At 41.2% G+C, this 26,656-nt stretch overlaps 1 pseudogene; it reads right to left on the bottom strand.

Moving 5' to 3' along the window:
- The window catches only part of LOC140731522 (myeloperoxidase-like), a 46,287-nt pseudogene extending 28,624 nt beyond the window's left edge, over nt 1–17,663 (bottom strand).
- Between the last annotated feature and the right edge of the window lie 8,993 nt (nt 17,664–26,656).

The following is a 26,656-nucleotide window of genomic DNA, read 5'->3' as shown; positions in this document are numbered from 1 at the left end:
ATGCTCTGATTTATAAAGGCCAACATACCAAAAGCTTTCTTCACCACCTATCCACATGAGATTCCACCTTCAGGGAGCTATGGACCATTATTCCTAGATCACTCTGTTCTACTGCATTCTTCAATGCCCTACCATTTACCATGTATGTCCTATTTGGATTATTCCTACCAAAATGTAGCACCTCACACTTATCAGCATTAAACTCCATCTGCCATCATTCAGCCCACTCTTCTAACTGGCCTAAATCTCTCTGCAAACTTTGAAAACTTACTTCATTACCCACAACGCCACCTACCTTAGTAACATCTGCATACTTACTAGTCCAATTTACAACCCCATCATCCAGATCATTAATGTATATGACAAACAACATTGGACCCAGTACAGATCCCTGAGGCACGCCACTATCTGCTATCTCCTTGCAAATTTGCTCTTCCAATTCTCGCTCCCCATTAGGTGGTCTATAATACACCCCTATAAGTGTTACTACACCTTTCCCATTCCTCAGTTCCACCCAAATAGCCTCCCTAGACGAGCCCTCTAATCTATCCTGCCAGAGCACCGCTGTAATATTTTCTCTGACAAGCAATGCAACACCTGCTCTTGTCCCTCCAATTCTATTACACCTGAAACAATGAAATCCAGGAATATTTAATTGCCAATCACACCCCTCCTGCAACCATGTTTCACTAATAGCTACATCATATTTCCAGGTATCAATCCATGCTCTAAGCTCATCCACCTTTCTTACAATGCTCCTAGCATTAAAATAAATGCATTTAAGAAATTCTCCACCTCTTCCTCTCTGTTTATCTCTAACAGTACAAAGAACTTTACTGTCTTCTTTTTCTTCCTTCTCCCATACATCTGTTTCTACACTCTCATTCCCCTCCCTCCTTGTATCTAGTTTAAATCCAATCCAATTAAATCCAATCTCTAGCAAATGTACCTGCAAGAATATTTGTCCCCCTCCAGTTCAGATGTAAACTGTCCCGCCGGAACAGGTCCCACCTTTCCTGGAAAACTGCCCAATTATCTATAAATCTGAAGCCCTCCCTCCTGCACCATGTCTTCAGCCACGTGTTGATCTGCACTATCTTACTATTTCTAAACCCACCTGCACGTGGCACTGGTAGCAATCCTGAGATTGCTATCCCGGAGGTCCTGTCCTTTAACTTGGCACCTAGCTCCCTAAACTCACCTTTCAGGACCTCCTCTCTCTTCCTACCCACATCATTGGTCCCTACATGGACCACGACATCTAGCTGCTCACCCTCCCTCTTGAGAATACTGAGAACTCGATCCGAGATATCGCGGACCCTGGCACCAGGGAGGCAACAGACCATCCGGGATTCTCGATCTCTTCCACAGAACGTTCTATCTGTCCCCCTAACTATCGAATCCCCTATCACTACTGCTCACCTCTTTTCCCTCCTTCCCTCCTGAGCTGAAGGTCCAGTCTCGGTGCCAGGGATGCAACCACTGCAACTTGTCCATGGTAGGTCGTCCCCACCAACAGAATCCAAAACGGTATACTTATTGTTGATGGGAACGGCCACAGGGGTGCTCTGCTCTTCCTGTCTATTCCCCTTCCCTCTCCTGACAGTCACCCAACTACCTGTCTCCTGACTCCTAGGGGTGACTGTCTCCCTGTAATTCCTGTCTATTTCTGCCTCTACCTCACGAATGATCTGAAGTTCATCCCTCTCCAGCTCCAGTCCCCTAACATGGTTTGTCAGGAGCTGCAGCTGGATGCACCTTTCGCAGGTGTAGTCATCAGGGACAACAATGCTCGCCCTGACTTCCCACATGCTGCAAACGCAGCACTCAACTACCCTAGCTGCTGCCTCCATTACTGACTCCTGATCTAATTAGATTAATTAAAGGAGCTTACCCGGCCTTACCTCACCTGGAGTGAAGCTCATACTCAGCCTCTGCTTGCTTTTTAAATTCCCCCGCTGATCTCAGAGGCCAACTTTCACATGCCTGCACAGTCTAGCCTCTTTGCTGCAATCAGTTAAAAAAAAACAGCTTCTCTCCGAGCTTCTTTACCTCTTCCCTCTCTGCCTCTTGCTGCGATTTAAATAACCTTTGAAAACTTCCTCTCCTTTTTAAACCTTTGGCGCGCTACGTCATGCGCCTGCACAGTCTAGCCTCTTTGCCACAATCAGCTAAAAAAAAACTTAATGTCACAGTTTGCTAAAGCAAAGTACTTTAGTAAATTAGATGCATCGTTTGGATTCTGGCAACTTAAACTAGATGAATCGAGTTCAAAGTTGTGTACCTTTAACACTCCTTTTGCCAGATACCATTTTCTTAGGCTTCCATTTGGAATTGCATCAGCTCCTGAAGTGTACCATAAAACCATTCATATGTTATATGAGCACATAGAGGGTGTAGATACTTCCATGGATGATATTATTGTTTGGGGATCATCTAAACAAGAGCATGATGCCAGACTTAGACAAGTCTTAGAGGCAACACGCAAGGCAAACCTGAAGTTGAATAAAGACGAATGTCAGCTAGGAGTGACTGAACTTACCTTTGTGTGTGATATCATCAGCAAAGAGGGTGTGCATCCTGATCCATTGCAGGTTTCTGCTATTGAGAACATTCCAAGACTGCAATGTAAAAAGGATGTTCAAAGGTTTATGGGAATGGTCAACTACATGGGAAAATTCATACCCAATCTCTCAGAACAGCTTGCTCCGTTGAGGCAGCTAACAGAAAAGAAAAACGAATGGAACTGGAATCATGAACAGGAGAAGGCATGGCAAAATCTCAAGCAAGTGCTCACCAAAGAACCTGTGTTGAAATTCTATGATGCTGAGAGACCTATCAAAATCTCATGTGATGCATCTCAAGCAGGCTTAAGGGCAGTATTACTTCAAAAGCATGATCAGGAACGGCTACCAGAGGCATATGCATCTCGTGCATTATCCGATCCAGAAACAAGGTGTGCCCGAATTGTAAAAGAATTGCTCAGTATTATGTTTGTTTGTGAGAGATTTCATCAGTTTGTGTCAGGGAATTCTATTGATGTTGAAACTGATCATAAGCCTTTGATTGCATTGTTTAACAAACCTTTAAGCGACTATCCTTTGCAAATTCAGTGAATGATGATCAAATTGCAAAGATATGCATTGATTGCGTCATACACATCTGGAAAATTCATGTACATGGCTGAAGCACTTTCCAGAGCTGTGGATCCAACAACAAAAGACAGTCACAGGAACGTTATTGATGTTCAGGTATTTATTGATATGGTCATAGAGACTGTACCTATTGCTCCCAAAAAGTTGGAACTGCTGCGTCTTGAGACAGAGAAGGACAAAATTCTCAGTCAAGTAATACAAGTAGTGATGGATGGATGGCCAGATAATAGACATGACTGTACCTCAGAAATACAAGAATATCGGAACCACAGATCAGAACTTCCTGTTGTGGATGGGATATTGTACAAAGGTAGCAGAATTGTAATTTCTAAAAGTCTCCAAATAGAAATTCTTGGGAAAATTCATGAAGGCCACCTAGGTATTGAAAAGTGTAAGAGAAGGGCGCAGGAAGTGGTGTTTTGGCCCAGGATGAATCAAGAAATTGCAGAATTGGTGTCTTCTGGTTGAATATGCTTTAAATACCAACCTAGCAACCCTAAGGAACCACTGCATCCACATCCTAGTCCTCAGAGACCTTATCAGAAGGTAAGCGTTGATCTTTTTGTCACTGACAACAAAGTTCATCTATTAATAACAGATTACTACTCATTGTATCCTGAAGAGTGTGGTTTGAGCAGAACAACGGCAGAAAATGTAACTACATGCATGAAATCAGTTTTTTACAGACATGGTGTACCTGATGAAGTTTTCACAGACAATGGTTCACAATTCAGTGGTGAATGCATGAGACGTTTTGCTCATGAATGGGGCTTTGTTCATACAACATCTAGTACATTTTCCCCTCAGTCCAATGGATTAGTTGAGAAGTCGGTTAGGAATTATCAAGAAACTGATGCACAAAGCAAAAGATAGTGGAGGTGATTTTTATAAAGCTTTGTTAGTTTATCATAGTACACCACTTGGATGTGGATTTTCACCTGCTCAGCTCCTGATGGGACGCCGTTTGAGATCCAATCTGCCAATAAATGAGAGCCTTCTGAGAACAAAGGAAGGTGAACAAGTGAAAAGATGGATAGCTGAACACAAAGCAAAGCAGAAAACATACCTTGACAGATGTTCTCATCCATTACCTGAACTGCACCAAGGAGATGAAGTAAGGATACAAGACATAATGAACACATGGACACAGGAAGCTACAGTACTTGAAGAAGTACAACCCAGATCATACATGGTCCAAACTGTCATGGTCCCCTCTGGCAATCCCCCACCTTGCTATTTACCTCAGGAATTGGGCCTCAATCCCCTCGTTTAGTTTCCAATCATTCCCAGGTTCCACTAACTACAAACACCTGCTTTCCATCGGAAAAAGCAGGATAAAGACCCTGTGATCACAACAAGGAGCTGCCAGTTCGTTGGTCGACTCTGGTGTGAGTAACCTCGTTTCATGGTTCTTAGGACTGCCAGTTCTAAGTCCAGCATCACTCTTGGATACCGATTCCACACTCGCTACATCAAGGTCGCCTCCCAACTCTGTCTCCGCGCCCATGTTCTGCACTTGGGTTCGTCCACTGCCACGCTCATGTAACACAAACAGAAGAAGGTGCAATGTTAAGAAGAAATCCCAAAGACCTCAAGAAAGAGCCAACTTCAGAATTTACATTAACTGATGCAGACCAGACAAAACATGAAAATAACAACGAAACACAAGAACTGTGTGAACCACTTAGAAGGTTGACTCATGTTCATAAACCCCCAGAGAGATTCATAGAGACATGCTAAATTATGCATTTTTAAAATCAATGTTGCTAATTGTTTTTCTTTTTAAGGAAAGAAAGATGTGGTGATATCACGTGTAAGGACGTGATTGGACAAAGTCGGGAGCATGCGCAGAAATGAGGAATGACCTAGGAACTTTATGGTGAAAACGTGTTTGGTTTTGGTTGCTGTAAATGAAAATTCTAGTTTTAATTCTTCCAGAATGTGGTTTGTTCTTAGTAACAATAGTAATAGTAATAGTAACATGGTACGTGTAAAGAAAACAACACCATCCTCCAGCAAACATTGGGCCTTTGCCTACCCCTGCAAACTTGCAGACTCAGGGCTCTGGCCAATGTCCTCATCTTCCAGACTTCTGATCTGACCCTTGGGCCTCAATCCTCGGCATTGAACCAGACTGATATTGAGCAACAGGGTTCCACTGGCAGAAAGCTCATTGTATCTGGAAGCATTACACATGTGGACAGTATCACAGTTGTGTAGAATCCAGCCTTTATCAAATACCTGAAGAGTTCAAAACATAGCTGCTTCTTCATCATATTGGCATGGATTCAAGATTCTTGTCACTCCCCATCAGAGAAACTCCGTACCAGGCGAGAATGTAGTATAGTACTACGTGAAAATCCCGTCCACTACTACATTACATTGTGCTTGATTTTGGAGCTTGGCCAATGGTACTTTGAATTCTCTTCTGTACTGGAAGGGAGTGCCCTCCAGTGCTAAGCAGATGTACAGCCAATATTGGGAGTATGCTTGAATGCTAGCTGATTGTAGTTCATTTCCAGATCACTTATTTTACTACTTATCACTATAATTGATAGACAATATTTCCATTCTGAAATTAATTCTCACGGAGAGGTTTCATTTTCAAATGCAATCATTACATTATTCAATTAAAGTTTTGATATTTCATGCATTAATAAGTTTGGCTTTGAATTTCATTTCTAAAGGGAACTTCATTAATGTTGTATTTTAAGTAATAGTTGTAAATAACAGTTCATACTCCAAGACAGTCACTAGTTTAAGGGTTTTGTCAGAGGTCAGTTTTTCACACAGGGAGTGGTGGGTGCGTGGAATGCTCTGTCAGCGAAGGTGGTAGAGACGGATACAATAGAGTCTTTTAAGAGACTCTTAGGTACATGGAGCTTAGAAAAATAGAGGGCAATGCAGTAGGGAAATTCTAGGCAACTTCTAGAGTAGGTTATACAGTCAGCACAACATTGCGTGTCGAAGTAATATGCTCTCGATTTTCTATGTTGTGTGACAGCGATGTATATCGAAGATTCCAGAAATAGTGTATAAAATGCCCTAAAATTAACCACACATTTTCTTACCCACAGATCTTTCTCCTTATGGTTCAGATGTACATTTCTGTACATTCAGAAAGTGACTTTGTCAGTGGATGAGAACATACTGAACTCATGTACCTTACAAGCTCTTTCACTGCCTACCTGTTGTTGCACTCTGAGTTGATGGTCCTGTACCTGTTTGACCAGCAGTCATCCTCACAAACTGGGGGCAGAAATGCGACTGAACAGCCCGAGATCCTTGAGATGGTGTCCATATCATTCTCTGTTAATAGATCTGAACAATACACACGGGAGAAAATTATAACCTCCAAAGGATGCTCCATATCAAGGTCCTACTGTGCTAACTGGTGTAGTTTCATTTTGTCTGCCATATATAAGATAGTAAATTTAGTTCCAAACAAAAATGTATATTGCAGCTCAAGTTTTAACCACTTAATGGATCATTACTGTTGAGATCATTATCAGGCTGGTTTTGGGATTGGCTTTTGTCAGTAGGAAGATTTGAGGATACAAACTCTATTAGCAAAACAAATGTTTTCTGAAACACAAGTACCAATTTAAAAACTCACAAAATGTCAAGTCACAGATTGAATGAACTTTAACTGGTAAGAGAAGCCTGCTTTGCCATCACTCAAGGGGGACTGAGCTTACAAATTCCTCTGCTCAGGATGCAATATATCATTTCACTCGTAGGTAAATCCTTTTTTATTGGAATTCAAGAAAAGTGTGGCAAGCGTTTGTAAATAGAGAATGATGGGTGTCGAGAAGGTGCTCTCAGGGGTTATGGTGGAGGCAAATAGGATAAGTGTCTTCAAAAGCTCTTAGATAGGCACATGGATGTGCAGGAAATAGAACAATGCAGAAACTGGGTGGGTATTTGATTATTAATTTAATTCGTGTGACACAAAATTGCCAGCCGAAGAGCATGCTCCTGTGTTGTACTGTTCTATGTTCTATATTCGCTGCCACACACTGTGCACTACTGGTGGTGGCTTTTAGACCTCCTCTCTAATGCTCTACCATCCAGACCAACTGCCTGTCCCTCATACCCTCAGCACAACACCATGGCGTGCCTTATTGCACTTCCAAACCCCATTGCATTCAGGCTCCTGAGAGCTAATCACTCATCCCTCAGCTTCACTTCCTGTGGTGCCATCTCTTCCCTGACGCAAAGCGAGTGGGGGAATGACACATTCTCTTCTACAGGACACATGATGCTTTTGGACTAATGCTAGGTAGAGCTATTGTGCCAGAATGTCTTTCACAAAACTGGACTCACTTGTCCGGCACTCCCAGTGTCTTTTTCAAATTGAAGGTATTTTCTGAGGTAATTCCTTAAAAAATCTTAAAAGAGAAGGTAGCCCTCCTAATGAGGAGATAGTGCAACTGTAGTTCAGGTAAGGTCTAGGAGTACTGCTGCTCTCAACTAACACCCTGATGAATGATGGGTTCAAGCCCATGCAGTGCTCACATGTGGCCCTTGTTCTTTTCAAACTGACCTGTTATATTGAGCCAGTGTTTGTGGATGCTGAAGGCATTACATTGGACGAGTCTCAGTGCAGTTTCCATGTACTCTGCAGATTGCACTACAGTTCTCGTCTCTGCCACAGGCTGCTTGAAATAGGCTAGGAGATCAGCTGAGGTCACTGACCTTTTAGCGAGTTTAAGCTTTTGACTGAGCAAAGGAACAATAATCAAATGTCATTGTAGTGTTCTCGCACAGGTGTAAAAGAACTCTGAACTAAACACCAAGCATAAACCAGTCAATGAGGCGGTCCCAGTAAGATTAACCATTTACTGTTCACTCTTCCACATTAATGTATGGTGAAAACTGTTGATAAAACAATACAAAATATATACAGTATTTGTTTCCTTCTTGACATCACATTTACATCATAAATACTTGCAAAAGTAAAGCTACAACAACTATATTACAGTAAAGTGCAACATACAGTCAGAATCTACCTACGCCATTGACTGGCTTTAAATACATCAACACAAACTATCCACAACTCTTTAAATAACAAAAAACATAAACTTATCAACCGTCATTACTTTTAACAGAATCAGCATTAACATTTTTAATTCAACGTATCGATTATCTTATGAACTTACGGCGTTGCTTCTCTGATGTTTCTAGTGCGTAGAGAGAAAACTTTTCTTGCGCTGATCCTGCACACATAAGCCCCCTCCTTCCCATTTCTCCAAACCGGTATTTTCCCACAAAACGCGGCGAAACCGGGTGTGACGTCATTGCATGCCACAATATATCACAGACAACGAATTTACTTTAAACAACTTTAACTTTAACTAGAAAACGATTACAAATGAATTACTAAAGCGAAAATATAATAAACTAAACAAATGCCTTAAAGGCAACACAGTCATGATGAAAAAGAAACAGCAACCAATAAAGTTAACTCTGCCTCACTTGATCTGAACAGCTGAGTGTTTCTAGTATTATTTCACATGTTGTGCAATTGTTTTCAGATAAAAATATTATACAAAAGGTAAAAATATATCTTAATTTCTAACGAAGAGTAAAATTTTTGGTATTTTGAAAAGGCAGAAAGAAGAACTTGAAAGATATCATAATAAGTGGACAATCAGTGGGCAAATTGAAAAGCCATTCAGCCCATCATTGAGAAAGATCCTACAGCTTCAGATCCTTCAGGTGACTGATGCTGCAAACCAATTGGAATGGGGTGCTGCAATTAAACGGGCTCAGGCCTGCTTCTGAGGTAAGTACCACCTGTTGTAACTTAGCAATTAAAGTGTTTTGTGTGCAGCATTGTGTGTGCAAGGCTTAGTTCTATCAGATCTGCAAACAGTCCTTAATGTTTGGCACAAAAAAGAGTGGCTTAGATCTGCTTCAGTGTGCCAGCCATCATAACCGGTCAACAGCAAATGCCATCTCATTGGCTCCTCACTCAGGTCTATTGCAATGAAGATGCTTGTATAAGGATGCTCTTGATTGACTACAGCTCAGCACTCAATACTATCATCCCCTCAAAACTAATCACTAAGCTCGAAGACCTGGGCCTCAATGCCTCCTTGTGCAACTGGATCCTCAATTTTCTCACAGTCAATATGGACCAGCAAAAGCTTCTCCACCACAGTCAGGTGCACCACAAAGCTCTGTGCTTAGTCCCCTGCTCTACTCACTTTATACTTATGAATGTGTGCATAAGTGCAGCTCCAATGCCAAATTTAAATTTGCTGATCACACCACCGTTGTTAGCCGAATCAATGGTGGTGACAAATCGGCACAGAGGAGAGAGATTGAAAGTCTGGTTGAATGGGCCAACAACAACCAGCTCTCACTCAACATCAGCAAAACCAGAGAGCTGATCTTTAACTACAGGAGGAAGAAACCAGAGGATCATGATCCAGTTCTTATTAGGGATTCAGAGGTGGAGAGGGCCAGAAACTTTAAATTCCTTGGCATTATCATATCAGAGATATGATAGAGTTCTGGGACTCTACAACTCATGTTCTCAGTATTAGGTATTTATTTGTTTGTTTGCTTGTTTACTTAATTAGTACAATCTGTTTTATTTTGCACATTGGTTGTTTGTTAGTCTTTTTGAGTAGTTTCTCATTGATTCTATTGTGTTTCCTTGTTCTACTGTGAATGCCTACATGAAAATAAATCTCAAGATAGTATATGGTGTCATAAATATACTTTGATAATAAATTTATTTTGAACTTTAGTGTTTCTCTTGATGCTCTGAGTCTAAGTAAGCATATGCTACTCCACCTACACAGTATTCAAAGTTAGCTTAATGCTGGAATGAAATATACCTACAAAGCATCAAACCTGAAAGTTAAGTGCACCGGTGACATTTCATTCTTGTTACTAAGATTTATTTTTTGTTCATCTGCGCCCAGAGCCATTGGATTTATCTGAAGTGTGTAAATAGTAAACTAGAGTTCACGGTGTAACAGCCTCCTGTCTGAAGTTTACATTTGAGGTAATTACTCACCCATCTCTGCTTTCCTTATATGCTCTGTCCACCATTTTGATAGCCTTGTGTACAGCACTGTGTACAAACAAACCGCCCAGGGCTTTCGCAAAACCTGCACGCACAGTAAGAATACAACACCTTAGCCACACAGGTAATGTCATCGAGTGATGGAACCATTCACCATGGAAGCAAGCCCTTCAGTCAACTTGTCCATACTGACCAGGAGGCCTACTTAACTGAGTTTTGCCCATATCCCTCCAAAACTTTTCCATTCATGTAACTGATAATGAGACTTTTAACTGTTGGTATAGTACCTTCCCTGGCAGCTTGTTACTTATAGCCACCACACACCGCTTGAAAAAAGTTGCCCTTCCAGTCCCCTTTAATTCTTTACCTCTCACCTCTAGTTCTGGATTCTCTTTCCCGAAGAACAAAGAGATGTGATTATCTAAACTCTAACAGGCCTCCTATTGTAGAGGAGTACGGAGCGGAGTACAGGAATGTACCAGAGCAGCTGCATGAATTGAAAGGTCAAGTAGGGAGCAACAGAAATAACACAGCAATCAGAGTAGGAACTCCTTCCTTGCATTTGACAAACATGATGATCAGCGTAGGGTGTTAAACAGAAATGAAGACCAAGAGTGAAATCATTCCTAGAATACTGACAAGGATTAAACTGCTTCAGGAACAGAGACTAGATAACACTGTTTTATTCATCTGGAGGTTAGGATAACCAGTGGAGTCATTTCTGAAGCAGAGCTTGGGAGTGAGAATATTCCTGGGCTGAATCTAAAACAGTTCATGTCACATACAGTTCTTGCAGCAAGCAATATCTTTGTATCTGATTCCATCCACCCTTCTCCCATTATCTGGCATCCACTGAAATGTTCCAGTGTAGTTCACACCTACTGCCTGTTCAAAGATCAAAGTAAATTTCTTAACTGTTATGTACCCCCAGGGTTCATATTTTCTGTGGACAATTACTTTAAAATGTCGGGAGAATGAGACTGGCTTTTGGACACTGTTTGTGCTGCTATTAAGAGAGAGAGGGAGAGACAGAAACTGCTCGAAAGATTGATGCTGTGGTTTCTCTACCAGCTTGTTTACCTTTCCCCGAGGTCACTTGCCTGCTTGTTAAAGTTCCTGCAGAAAGAGGAGGACGGAGCAGTTTGATGGACAGCTGGTGTTCAGCATGCTGAAATAAATACCAGGTCAGCTGCTGGACCCGGATGCACACGGTTTTGGACACTGGATGAGCTTGTTGTGCCCACAGGAAGGTGGGTTTTTGGAGGATCGATTCGGGAAAATTGATCAGTGGCTCACAGTGTGAAAAGGTGCGACTGGTGGGGAATTATTTGTGTGTCCATCCTTGCCTGGGTGATAATTCCACCACTGAAGAACGTTTGTACCTATCATGGTCCTAGTTGGTGACCATCAACAGGACTTTGGGAAGACAATGGGAAGATCGACAGCATCACCTCTCACCTCTCTCTCTCTCCAATGTTACTCAACTAACTACCTCGAACTGAACTCTCTTCATCACATCGTAAGACTATACCCATTTACCCCTACGTTTGAAAGAGCCTAGTTTTGTTCCTATTTCCACACACATATATCTATATATCATTTCTAACCTGTTCATTATATTTGCATTTATATTACTGTAATGACCAGAACTGAGCACAGTACTCCAAGTGGGGTCTGACCAGGGTCCTATATAGCTGCAACATTACCTCTCGGCTCCTAAATTCAATTCCACGATTGATGAAGGCTAATACACCTATACGACTTCTTAATCACAGAGTCAACCTGTGCAGCTGCTTTGAGCGTCTTATGGACCCGTACCCCAAGATCCCTCTGCTCCTCCACACTGCCAACAGTCTTACCATTAATACTATATTCTGCCATCATATTTGACCTACGAAAATAAATCACTTCGCACTTACCTGGGTTGAACTCCATCTGCCTCTTCTCAGCCCAGTTTTGCATCCTATCAATGTCCCGCTGTAACCTCTGACAGCCCTCCACACTATCCATAACACCTCCAATCTTTGTGTCATCAGCAAACTTACTAACCCATCCCTCCGCTTCCTCACCCAAAGATGACATTCCAAATCTTTGCAAACTTCAAAGATAGTAGAGGCACTGCTGTGTCTGCCTTATAATGGCACTCTGTGTTGGACCCAGGACTGCAGTAGTGAGAGGGAATTCTGTAGTTAGTCACATGAGTCTGTGGTCATAACAGAGACACCTGGATTGTATATTGCCTCCCGGTTGCCAGGGTCAGGGATACCTCAGATCAGGTTCACAACATTCTAACGGGGAGGGTGAGGAGCCGGAAGTCTTGGTACATATTGGCACCAATGTAGGAAAAGGGAGGAGGTCTTGAGAAGAGAATTCAAGGAACTAGGTAGAAAGCTGAAAAGGAGGACCTCCAGGGTAGCAATCTCTGGATCGTTGCTTGTGCCACACACTAATGCAGATAAGAAAAGGATAATTTGGCCGATGAATGCGTGGCTGAGAAACTGGTACGGGGTCAGGGTTTCATATTTCCGAATCATTGGACTTTCTTCTGGGGGAGGTATGACCTGTACAATAGGGACTTGTTACACATGAACCCAAAAAGGACCAATAATCTTGCAGTCAGGTTTGCTGTTGAAGAGGGTTTAAACTAATTTAGCAGCGGTTGTGAACTGAAGTTGGAGAGGCAGTGTGTCGTGAGACTGTCAAGAAGGACAGGCAGATAATAGGGCAAAATTGCACTCGATGCGATGAGCTGCAGTATAAAAGGGAGACCAATTTGAAAAGGGTGACAGATACAGGACTGAAGGTGTTATATTAGAATGCAGACAATATACGGAATAAAGTAGATGATCTTGCAGTGCAGTTAGAGATAGGCAAGTATGACATTGTGGGCATCACTGAGAGATGGCTGAAAGAAGATTATAGTTGGGAACAACATTCTTTTCTCATGTCTTTCATTTCTTTTCAAGGTGGCTGGCATCCTGTTTGAGTCCATGATCTACAGTTGTAGCTCAAACTATGGTTCTTCACAAGTGGTGGGTTCTTGGTCTCGCCACTTGGCCTGTCATTTCGATATCTCCAGGTTGTGGTCTGGAAGACATGTGCTTTTGGGGTTCAACCGCACGGATGACCCGATTCCTTGCCGATGGCACGGACTTTAGCATTGCGGAAGACAGAAACATCGAGACAGGAGCGGTGTGCGCTGCTCTCAGAAGAAGGCCCCTGTGCTCAAGCGATCCTTTCTCTCTATTTATGATGCTGAGTGAGAGCCTGCTAGTCCTCGAGTCAGGAGACTCAGAGAAGTGACATGAAAGATCGTAACGTCAAAATAGCAAGCTGCTGGTCTCCCCCTCTCATTGTTGCAGGAGCGATCTCCTTCTCTCTCTCAGTAGTGAGAGAGAGCCCGTCGGAGATACCGAAGTGTTGGGATGGACTGTAGATTTTATTGGGCTCTAGATCAAGGTCTCTTTTGGGACTTGGCTAATTTTTGCTTGGTGATGGGAGGGGAGACGAAGCTTTTGCTGGCGCTTGTGCATGGGAGAGGGAGGGGGGCTTTTGGGGTTCTGATGTTTCTGTCATTCATGCTTTGGGCTTTTTTCTATTTTGTGGGAGTCTGCAAAGAGTCAGAATGTCAGGTTATATACATTCAGACCCCACATAATGCTACACTGCATAGCACTGAATTGTTGCAAAGGGGTTATTCAATTCTTTATTGAAATTTTTAAAAATGACAATAATTCTTTCTAAAACTCCTCATGAGTGGCCACCATTACAGTAAACATTCAATCAGCCAAAGAGATTGCTTTATATAAACTCTGAGCCACTCACAACCAATTAAGTATTAGTTCATGCTCTGCCTCCCCCATGTGTGCAAACTTTCTTGCTCACTCTCCAATTTATTCCATTTTTATCACTCATAGTACAGCCTGAACCTGAGGACACGGATGGAGAAGAGGAAACCTCAGCCCTAGCATCACCACAATCGCGCACATCGTGGATCGGTTCATCGATAATGACCCTGACTAGGAGTGAAGGAATAAGGCAGAGACAGGTGTTCTCAGCATGACTTCCTTTTACCAAGAACTGCTTCATTACAGCAAACTTAAGAAAAGGCAGTCAAATCTCGAGGCCTACTTGAAGAAGAAGCCAAAGTGAGAAGAGGACACACAGCCTGATCCCCCCCTCAAAGATGCAACCACCACCCACTTCCCTCCGCTGCTCCTGCGATGTGTTGCTGCTCCGCTGATGTACAAGTTAGGCCTGTTTGCGTGTTTGTTACTCCACAAATTACTGTGCATCCATAAAATAGTACATAATGTATCTTGGGATTGATTACTTTTTATCAGGCACATTTGTCCATTTCCATAATGTAATTCTGACCCCGAAAGGCACTGATTTACATAGTGCTCCACCTCCGAGGAACGCATCCTCAGCGTTAAGCGGGGTCTGAGTGTTTTGTATACTTTCTCTGATATTAAATGGAACCATTGAAGGATGTACGTTATATCGGAAGGACCGGCAGGTAGGCTGAGGGGGTGACGTGGCTCTTAGTAAACAATGAAATCAAATCATAAGAAAGAGCTGACATAGGATTGGAAGATATAGAGTTCTGTGGCTCAAGTTAAGAAACTACAAGGGTAAAAAGACCCTGAAGGGAGTTATATACAGGCCTCCAAATTGTAGCCAGGATGTTGGTCTACAAATTACAACGGGAGATAGAAAAGGCATGTCAAAAGGACAATGTCAATAGTCATGGGGAATTTCAATATGCATGTGCAGTAAATTGGGAAAATCAAGTTCATACTGGATCACAAGAGAGAGTATTTCTAGAATACCAACAAGATGTTTTTTTTTAGAGAAGCTTGCGTTTGACCTCACTAGGGAATCAGCAATTCTGGACTGGGTCTTGTAAAATGAAATGGATTTGATTGAGGAGCTTAAGGTAAAAGAACCCTGAGGAGACAGTGATAATAACATGTTAAAATTCACCACGTAATTTGAAAGGGAGAAGCTAAGGTCAGATATATCAGTATTCCAGTGGAGTAAAGGTAATTACAGAGGCATAAGAGAAGAGCTGGCCAAAACTGATTGGAAGGAGACACCAGCCTGGATGATGACAGAGCAACAATGGCTGGAGTTTCTGGGAACAACGTGGAAGGTGCAGACAGGTACATTCCAAAGAAGAACTATTCTAGAGGCAGGATGAAGCAACAGTGGCTGACAAGTGGATTCAAAGACAACATCAAAGCAAAAGAGAGGGCACAAAATAGAGCAAAAATTAGTGAGAAGTTGGAGAATTGGGAAACTTATAAAAACTAACAGAAGGCAACTAAAGAAGCCATGGAGGGGGGAGTTGAAATATGAAGGTAAGCTGGCCAACAAAATCAAAGAGGATACCAAATGTTTTTTCAAAATATATAAAGAGTAAACGAGAGTCAATAGTAGATATTGGACTGCTGAAAAAATGATGCTTGAGAGGTAGTAATGGAGGGTTGAGGAAATGGCAGACAAACTGAATAAGTTTTTTGCTTTAGCATTCACTGTGGAAGACATTGGCAGTGTGTTGGAAGTTCAAGAGTGTCGGGGGTAGAAGTGAGTGCATTTGCTATTACTAGGAAGAAAGTGCTTGGACAAACGAAAGGTCAGAAGGTAGATAAATCATCTGGACTAGGTGGACCACACCCCAAGTTTATGAATCACTTCAGCTATCCCAGAGTTAGCTGAAGAGATTGTGGAGGCATAAATAATGATCTTTCAACAATCACTAGGTTCTGGCATGGTTCCAAATAATTGGAAAATTGCAAATATCACTTCACTCTTCAAGAAGGGTGGAAGGCAGAATAAAGGAAACTTTAGGCCAGTTCACCTGACCTCAGTGATTGAGAAGACATAGGAGTCAATTGTTAAGGATGTAGTTTCGGGGTACTTGGAGGCACATGATAAAATAAACAAAGTTAACACTTTTTCCTTAAGGGAGAATTTTGCCAGACAAATCTGCAGGATAGATAAAGGAGAATTGTTGGATGTTGTGTACTTGGATTTTCAGAAGGCCTTTGACAAGGTGCCACATATGAGGCTGCTTAATAAGATAAGAGCCTATGATATTACATGCAAGATACTGGCATAGATAGAGCATTTGCTGATTGGCAAGAGACAAATTGTGGGAATAAAGGGGGCCTTTTCTGATTGGCTGCAAATGACTGGCGGTGTTGGGGCTGCTTCTCTTTACTTCGTATGCTGATGATTTGAATAATGGAATTGATGACTTTGTGGCCAAGACTGTGGATGATACAAAAATAGGTGGAGGGGCAGGTAGTGTTGAGGAAGCAGGGAGGCGGCAGAAGGCCTAAGAAAGATTAGGAGAATTGATAAAGAAGTGACAAATGTATGGATATGGTATTACATATGCCACTTCTTGGCCAATTCTCTTAATCTGTCCAATGCCTTCTGCAGCTTCCCAGTGTTGGTAGAACAAATAAAAGCATACACAATTTTCTAAATGGGGAGAAAGTTCAAAACTCTGACGGGAGTCCTCCTGCAGGATTCCCTAAAGATTAATTTGCAGGTTGAGTCTGTGGTGAGGAAGTGAAATACAATGTTTGCATTCATTTTGAGCGGACTAAAATTTAAAAGTAAGGATGTAATACTGAGGCTTTATAAGGCACTGGGGAGCCTCACTTGGAGTATTGTGAGCAGTTTTGGGCCACTTATTTCAGAAAAGATGTGCTGACATTAGAGAGGGTTCAGAGGAGGTCCATGAGAATGATTCCGGGATGGATGGTATGAGGAACAATTGATGGCTCTGAGAATACTCACTGGAATTTAGAAGAATGATGGGTGGTGGTGAATCTCATTGAAACCTATCAAACATTAAAGGCCTAGATAGAGTGGATGTGGAGAGGATGTTTCCGATGGTGGGGGAGTCTAGGGCCTAAGGGCACGACTTCAGAATAGTGGGATATCCATTTAGAAAAGAGAGGAGGGAATTTGTGGAATTTGTTGCCACAGGTGGCTGTGGAGGCCAAGTCACTGGGTGCATTTAAGGAAGGGGTCGATAGGTTCTTGATTAGTCAGGGCACAAAAGATTATGGGAAGAAGCCAGGAGAATGGGGTTGCGAGCGAAATGAATCAGCCATGATGAAATGGAGCAGACTCAAGGGGCCAAATGGACTAATTCTGCTCCTATGTCTTATGAATGCTGATTTGTAAATTTAATATTGCTGTTTTCTCAGATTTCATTTCTGAACAAAGCTAACATTTTCATCTCGACTAAACCCAACAAGTCTGCTTCAAGAAATAACATCATGTGTTTATCCCTCTATGAAATTACCAGGCACAATTAAGGGATCAGGTTCAGTTTCTCACCTGCACTTACTCTGTCAGTCTGAAGCACAAAAGATGCAGCAAGGAACATGTGCAGAATCCACATAGGTACCATTTTAAAGACATTCAATACATGAGTCAGGCAGTCAATGCAGTGATGGGAGAAGATGCATGTGATCTATTTTACTGCAAAAAGAGAAAGGAAAGGGTTACCTAATTACAGCATCAACCCAGACTGAATCACATCAGTTCATAGCTCTGGATCATCAGCTAGTCACATCAATAATCCAGAATCCAATCACAACAAAAATAGTCTAGATTCTGGTCACATAACCAGAAAATAGTTACATTAACAATCCAGTGCCCAGTGATATCAAGAACAAGATGCCTATCTTATTAATAATACAGCACTATCATACTCATAGCCCAGAGTCTAATTACATCAACGCCACATTAATAATATAGTGCCCACTTATATGAATAATCCATAACCCCATTTAGTCTGGTCACATTAAAAACCCACCACCCAACAATATTAGTAATTCACTGTGTACACAATAACACAATCACATTAGCAATCCTTTTCTAACTCAGTGCCTCAATGCCCATTCGGGTTAATAACCCACTGCTTGTAAATCAATTACCCAGCACCCAGTCAGAATCCATCCAGCTCCTTATAGCAACAACATACCAGCTTCCATTGCAACAGCCATGCATCACCCAGGCACAGGATACCAATTTAAGTACTGATTCAGAACAATTATTTAGATTTCAAATTCATTAGCATACAGGAGACTATCATTGTATTCATTCTGCATCATCATAGTATCGAATCATATTGCAATCCCAATACACTGCTCTCAATCACATTGCTTTTGTCAGATTCCAGTTAAATAAAACGCAGGGTTAATGTAGATACCTGTTAGAAGATTTTTAGCTGCCGTGTGTGTGGCAATGTAAGAATGCAGCTACTACTGAACTGCTCTGACATAGCCATTAAAATGGATTTAAAACAACACTGCACTAAAAAGAACGAATATAAAGCAAAGCTGACCATGGCAGCACTTCAGAGACCGTCTTATTACCTGTCAATCACTGTACCTACCCCCATACCTTTCTAGAGTTGTGGAACAATGGATAAAGGGAAATTCAACCAATTTCCTTTTATATCTAACATCCTGTGGCTGACTTCAACAGTTGACCCATTCTTTTCAATTATACTAAAGAACATTACATTTTGCTTCCACCGAAAGAACAGATATAAAATTTATTTTATACTAAAGGGTACGAACCAACCTGAAATTTTTAAAGTTCAGATGCAGCACTCACAGAAGTAAATATACTGTTAGCACTCACCTTATACAAATTTCACACTCTTAGAGTTCTGCTATCAAACATCCTTCTATTTAATGGGAGGGTCACTCCCTGAAAAAGCATAGATTGATATCCCTTTTCCAGCTACTTAGGTTTCTTTTGTTGCATCCACTTTGTGTAAGTGTGAACAATGTGAACATTGTAACAACATTGAGTGAATAAATTAAAAGATTAACAGTATCAAGGATGAATGCCAAATGGTGGAGGTGGTACCAGTGCCTACGATTATTGAATGGATTCCATGGCCCTGTACTTTCCCCCGTTCCACCAGCAGTCACAGCCCAATCAGGCATTATGTGTTCAAATCATAATATTGGAAAAGAATATATAATAATATATGATAGGAATGGTAAATCAAGTGGCTTATTTAGCATTGTGACTGGCTTCATATGGGCTGCTCATTCACTCGTTGCTGTTGCACAAATTCAACATCTACCGTACTCTAACACAATCCCTCATCTTTTATGAGAAGACTTGCAAAGTCAAACACTTCACATCTTTGTAATTATGCCCTGTGATCTGCTACAAAATGACAACGTCCTGCTGCGTATAAAAATGCTTATTATGGTAACAAAAGAAATAAAAGTGACAACAACAGAATGAAATCCAACCCAAAAGTAATTTAACTACCAATTTGAAGTGATCACTTAGCTCTTCCAACGTCAAGTTATTGGACTGGATAATGACAAAAGGTTATTACGCATTTGTTTCCTTAGTCTTTGGAACAGTAATAAGTTCCTCAGACCCCTACTTGCCTTTTTAGTTCAAACAACATTATGATGGCTGTAGTATGTGCACTTTCGGATCATTCTGTGTAGCTTAATGCATGTTAAAATGTGTGTGTGTCTGTGTGCGTGCATGCGCGTGAGAGATAGAGAAAGATCGTGCAAGGGGTATTTGTGCATGTTATAGTATGGGATTCATTACAAACTAATCAGTGCGTATGATAGTTCTGTATTGATAAATAGACATGAGTCATTGTGGTATAGATTATTGCATGATTCTGTCACAACGAGCAAAAACCGTCTGCTGGAGGAACTCAACGGGATGAGCAGCATCTTTCTCAAGCTGGAATACATGTGGGGTCAGGGCAATTTCTGGCAAAGTTATCATTAATTGCTCATTGCTGATTGCTCAGGAGAAAGTGGTGATAGGCCGCACTCATGAAGAAATACTTATACAGTATATTTTCCCGGATCAGATGGTGTGTGACATGCAGTTAATTTATTATGGAACATAATGGTTGCCAGTCCACATGGCTTCACTTGGTCAAATGCTACACTGGTGCCTTGGAAAATACAAAAAAGTAGGACACGCACAAAGAGCATGTTGGGCAGACTAAAATAAATGGGCTGCACAGAGAAGATAAAAAGTCAAGCTGCTGTTTCAAAAAGATCACTAATCTGCATGCTGTTGATGGAAAATCTGAGAATGATGAAAGTGACTCAGGACTGAGTAGCTTTGCGATTTACATTGTGAAAACTAAAAATAGACCTGAAGTGAATGGGAAATTAACTAAAATGGAATTAGACACCAGCTCAACTGTTTCAGTCACTCCACAGCATTTCAAAGATATTGATCTGACGCTTTCAGATATCCAACTAAGAATTTAGACTGCAGAAAAGATAACTCCTGTGGGAATGACATTTGTAACAGCAAAATACACCTAATTAATTATCCTGCTATTTCTAAATTGGAAGTCTCCCTATTATGGCAGAGATGATTGAAAGGGAAACCAGAAAAGACCCCACACTGTCTCAGGTCTACATGGTCACTTAAACTGGCTAGAATGAGTAGCAGAAATTCCCGTTCTCCTATTTTGACCAGTGCCAGGAGGAACTTGATGAAGTTGGCCTTATCTGAGAATTGAGGTCTTTGTACCATCTAAGCTAAGAGCTAAAGTGTTGGAGGAGCTACATGGTGGTCATCTAGGCACCATCAAAATGAAGGTGTTGGCTTGAAGTTTTGTCTGGTGGCACGGGATATCTACCAGCTTGCCATATACTTTTTGGGACGGCAACACATCCAGATGATGCCTCGAGCTGTGCCACTACACCCTTAAGAATGGCCTTCATTGCCCTGGCAAAGGGGTCATGTAGATTTTGCCAAACCATTCATGGGCACAAATTTCTTGGTAGTAGTGAATGCAGCCACGAAGTGACCATAGTGTGCCCAATATCTTCTACTAGAGCCTCACACACTGTTGATATGTTGAGAAGTCTCTTCTTGAGGATTGGAGTTCCAGAGCATTTAGTCAGTGACAATGGACCACAGTTTGTTGTGGAGGTTTAAGTCATTCCTGAAAATGAATGGAATATGACTTATTACATCTACACTGTAGCACCCAGCTACAAATGGCATGGTGGAAAGATTTGTCCACAGTCTAAGGAACATACTGCGAGCAATATCAGCTGAACACACTACACTGACACTGAATCAGAAGTTCATCAATTTCCTCCGTGCATATCACAATGCAGTACAGTCAACACCAGCTATGTTGTTTCTGGGTCATCACTTACACTCACGCCTAGATCTCCTCAAACCTAATCTCATTGAACACTCCTCAAACAAGCAGGTTCAATGTTTCATTCTCGGACAAGCAGTCCTGGCAAGGGACAACAGAGGTGATCAAAAAGTAGGTCCTCAGAAAGATTAGGGGAAATTCTGGACCACTCTCCTACACAGTGAAGATTGCGTCTGATACCATCTGGAGACAGCTCATTGACCAATTGAGGAGAACAGAGTCAATTGTTAGAGAAGAAAAGTGGCCAGAGCTGTCAGAACCACTTCCTGCCGTCCAGAGTCAACTCCTATAACCACCACGGAGGCCCCAGAACCTGTCACAAGTCTCACCTGCGAAGCAGAGTGATCCCCTTGTCAGGAAAGATGTAATCCCACAACAGTAAGAAATTATCCATGGTGATTAAATCTTTAGGCCTGAATAGGAGAATTTAAAATTTACTATGCTGTGCATATCTATATAGGAGTTGTACTTTTTTTAATTTTCAGGAAATCTCTGACAGACTGGAAAATGTACATCCATGTTCAAGAGAGGTGAAAACTGAAGTTCTAACTGTGCACTAGTTCAGAGACAAATGGCAATAACATGCATATCAGGGGAGCCAAATCTATAATGCCAGCCCATCAGGAGGGGGAGCTTTATAACCAGACCCAGAAGCTCAGTTGTATGTACATTTGTTAGATTTCGTGGATTAGTTCTTAGTTTTTATTTTTCCCCTTCAAATATATTTCCAGCTACACAAAAGAAGCAAGTCTAGCAAGCATTCAAGTAGGTCTAACTGTCAAGAGGTATTTCTTTAATAATGGGAAATCAGCCAATGAAGCAGGTTCACGGAATAATTGTGTAAGTTCAGTATTCTGTCCTCCACTAATTGTATGGCATGAGAGATTTGCAGCATTCCATAAACATTTGTAATGTTAGTTGATATGTATCATGATAGAAATGTAGTCTCACCTGACAAGGTCCAAAGAGGCTCTGATACAATTAATTGCACAGAAAATTCATCAACTTAAATCCTAACTGTTTATTACTTTGCAATCCAGTCAAAGAACCTTGTATTTCTCATTTGGTGATTATATTTAGTTGAGCATCTTCCTGCTTTGTAATTGCAGAGTCTGTTGGATTTTCCTGAGCACAAATAATTGATGGGAACCTAAATTGCTGCTTTAAGACAATTGAGACTCCTGAAATGATAGTTTTACCTGACCTTTACATTCCTTGTTATCAATCTACTCTGACGTTCAAAGCAAAACACACCTATCTCAAAACCCAACAGGTCATTACATCTTACACAATGCCAAAACTCTTCAATCCTATTTGATGGAAAATTTGTTGTTATAACCTCTGAAGGACTATGAATGACAAAATAAGCCATTGTGAAAAGAATTTATTGACATCCTATTCCAGTGTCTGCAAACTTCTAAAACGTGCAGTGGAACATTCTGGGAACTGGATCCTTGATATCCTGACCAACAGACTGCAATCAGTAAGGATAGTAGTGATACCTCGGTCATCATTATTCTCAACACTGGTGCTCCACAACATTGTGTCCTCAGCCCTCTGCTCTACTCCCTGTACAACAAGTTGAAGGACAGCTTCTATCTCGCTGATGGACCTCTTTATGAAAAGATGGATTCTTGACATCACAATCTACCTCATTATGATCTTGCACTTTATCGTTTATCTGCACTGCACTTTTCGGTAGCTTTTCCACTTTATTCTGCATTGTTATTGTTTTACCTTATTCCAGCTCAATGCATTGTGCAATGATTTGTTCTATATACAGTTAATAGTATGCAAGACAAGCTTTTCACTCTATCTTGGTACATACGACAATAATAAACCAATAATAATACTAATACAATCACAACTGCGTGTCCAAATTCTGTTCTAACACCAACAACAAACTTTCAGATGACAGCAATGTAGTGGGCCATATCTTAAATAACAATGAGTCACTGGTTCAACTCTGTGGTCAGAAAACCTCACCAATGCCTTTATTTTGTCAGGAAGCAAAAGCAATACGGCATGTCCTTACCAATTTTTATCGATGCTCCAAAGAAGCATCCTATCCGGATGCATAACCGCTTGGTATGACAACTGTCTACTATGACTGCAGGACATTGCAGTGAGTTATAGACACAGCTCTGCCCATCATGGAAGCTAGCCTTCCTGCATGGACTCTGCCCGTTCTAATTACTGCTTCAGGAAAACAGCCAGCATAATCATGGACCAGCTCACCCTGGATGTTCTCTTTTCTCCCCTCTTCTGTTGGGCAGAAGGTACAAAAACCTGAAAGCACATACCACTAAGCTCAAAATCAGGAGTATCAGGAAAGGGTGCATAGGATAGGACTTTGTTCCTTAGAGCATAGGAGGATGAGGGGAGATTTGACTGAGATATACAGAATTATGAGGGGTTTAGATAGGACAAATGCAAGCAGGCTTTTTCCACTGAGGCTGGGTGAGACTAGAACTAGAGGTCATAGGTTCTGAAAGATAAAATGTTTAAAAAGACTGTGAGGGGATCTTTTTCACTCAGAGGGTGGTGAGGGTTTGGAACAAGCTGCCAGCAGAAGCCATGGATACAGGTTCAATTTCAACATTTAAGAGAAATTTGGATAGGTACATGAATGGGAGGGGAATTAAGGGCTATGGTCTGGATGCAGATCAATGGGAGTAGACAGAATAATAGTTTGGCATGGACGAGGTGAACCAAAGGACCTATTTCCGTTCTGTCATGTTCTATGACTCTATGAGATCGATAGACACTGAAAGCTATATTTGCTGCCTGATTGGTAGGAATATTTTCTAGTCCTCTTTTTAATTTTCAGCTTTGAGATATAGCTAGCTTTGATTGACCATCTCTAATTGCCATTAGAAACCTGTTGAGTGAGTTGCCTTCTTGATTTGCTGAAATCCTTCTGATGAAGGTACTCCAGTAGTACTGTTGAGTAGAGAGTTCCAAGATTTAGACCCAGAGACATTGGATCACCAATGACATATTTACAGAATGGAATAAAACTTGGACGGGAGCTCACTGTTGACAATGTTTCCATGCACTTGTTGGTAAGGTTGATGAGTTTGGGAGGTGCTGTTGGATGCTGATCAAGCAAACTACTTTGTCTTGAGTCTCTTGAGAGTTGTGAGTATTCCCACACAGTCCAGATTAATGCCTTATAGATGGTGAAAAGACCTTGGGCTGTTAGGGAGTAATTCTTTCTCTGCAGGATACCCAGGCACTAATCCACACTTGTAGCCATGGTGTTTATGAGAAATAAAAGAGAGAGTGGATGTTTGGATGGTGGATGGCATGTGGATCAGAGAACATTCTTTGTCCTGGATGGTGTCAAACCTCCTGTTGTTAAAGATGCATTCACTCAGTCAAGCATATTATTTGCCATGGAGTATTTAGTTCAGATCTGCTTTGGAATCATTTGTGTAAACCATAGTGATTCTTATATTGAGCTATTCTATGTAGTATGAAATTAAATGTCAAGAAGCACTAATTGGCTTCTTTCATACTGACAATAATTATAGCCAGGAGCCTGTGTGGCATGCATACTATTTGCTTCTTGCTAACCCATGAATGAATGTTGTCTTGATCTTAGTAAATCTTGTCACGTGTTGTTTCATCACCTTTGGAATTGTAAATCAAACTAAATTCTCCATAGTCATGTGATCATTTGGAGAGCCGAAGACTTTTTCCCAGGGCTGAAATGCCTAACAAGAGGGGGGATAGTTTTAAGGTTGTACTTGGAAGTAGGTACAAAGGGGATGTCCGGGGTAAGTTTTTTTACACAGAGTGTGGTGGGTGCGTGTGGAGCACTTTTTAATTTGTTACCATGTGACGTCAAACTCATATAGACACAAATGAAATAACTTAGCAAGGCCTCGAAGGTACCAAACCATTCTCTTTGGAACCACCTAGGAAAGAGTGCTGGACTGCTGGTGATGGGGCTGGAGGCAGATACAATAAGGCCTTTTAAAAGACTCTTAGATAGGTACATGGAGCTTAGAAAAATAGAGGGCTATGCAGTAGGGAAATTCTAGGCAGTTTCTAGAGTAAGTTGAATGGTCGGCACAACATTGTGGGCCGAAGGGCCTGTAATGTGCTGTAGATGTCTATGTTTCTATGTCTATAATTTTTAGTAAACTTCCCAATTCTGATCTTCTGATGGTGGTAAAATAATTGATTAAGTAACAGGTGAACAAGCCTAGAGCAATATTTTTAAAAATATTTGAACAGATCCTTGGATAGAAAGAACAAAGAGGTTATGGGCTCATGCAGGCAAGTGGGATTAGCAGAGATAAACATCATGGTCAACAGAGATATGGTGGGCAGAAAGGGATCCAGTACTCCAAATGTGTGATGAGGATCTATACTGGTCATGTAAGAGATACACTAAATATTGGGTCTTACTAGACAGCATTCTTGCGTAGTAGTCCCAATTCTGTATTTCAGAAAGACTTTACTGACTGAATATCTACCCTTATCATTCTGAAACCAACATTTAGATCACTACAGGATGGTTCCAATGAGAATGATTTGGTACATTTGAGGACTTGCTCAGTCCATATGAGTTTGAAGTCACATGGTAACAAAGTTAAAAGTCCTTTCTGTAAAACATAAACAGACCAGGTGATTTTTATGTGACAATATAATAGTTATTTTAAATAACTCAATTTAAAGTTCACCCATGCATTGGTAAAGTTTGCGATCATATCTCAGTTTTTTAAATTTATTCTAGTAACTGGGTATCATAGCAATGGCCAGCAACTATCTAGCTCTAATTTTCCTTCAGGTGATTGTGAGTCATTTTGTAGAATTGCTGAACTCCTTCAGGTGAAGGCAATCCCATAGTTCTTTTGGGTAGGAAGTTCCAGTAATTAGAACTAACAATAAAGATGGAGCACTAATCTATTTCCAAAGCTGAATGATATGCAAGTTGTTTGAAAACTTTTAAGTGGTGGAATTTCCATGTGCCTCCCATCCATGTTCTTCAAGCTGGCATGGGTTGAAGGTTTGGGATGTACTATTGAAATGGCCTGTTGTGGCTTATGTAGATTTTACACATTCGGCCAATATGTGCCATTGCTCAGCAGATGAATGTTAATGGTGGTTGATGAGGTGTCAATCAAATAGGCAGTTTCATCTTGAATTACATCAAACTTCCTAAGAATAGAATCATTTCAAGCATGTATAAGGGGTTGTCAAATCTTAAAACACATTCAACTTCATACA

This window comes from Hemitrygon akajei, chromosome 8 (assembly GCF_048418815.1).
Source record: "Hemitrygon akajei chromosome 8, sHemAka1.3, whole genome shotgun sequence".
Taxonomy (NCBI): domain Eukaryota; kingdom Metazoa; phylum Chordata; class Chondrichthyes; order Myliobatiformes; family Dasyatidae; genus Hemitrygon; species Hemitrygon akajei.
The sequence above is the reverse complement of the archived record's forward strand: the minus strand, read 5'-3'. Positions and strand labels throughout refer to the sequence as shown.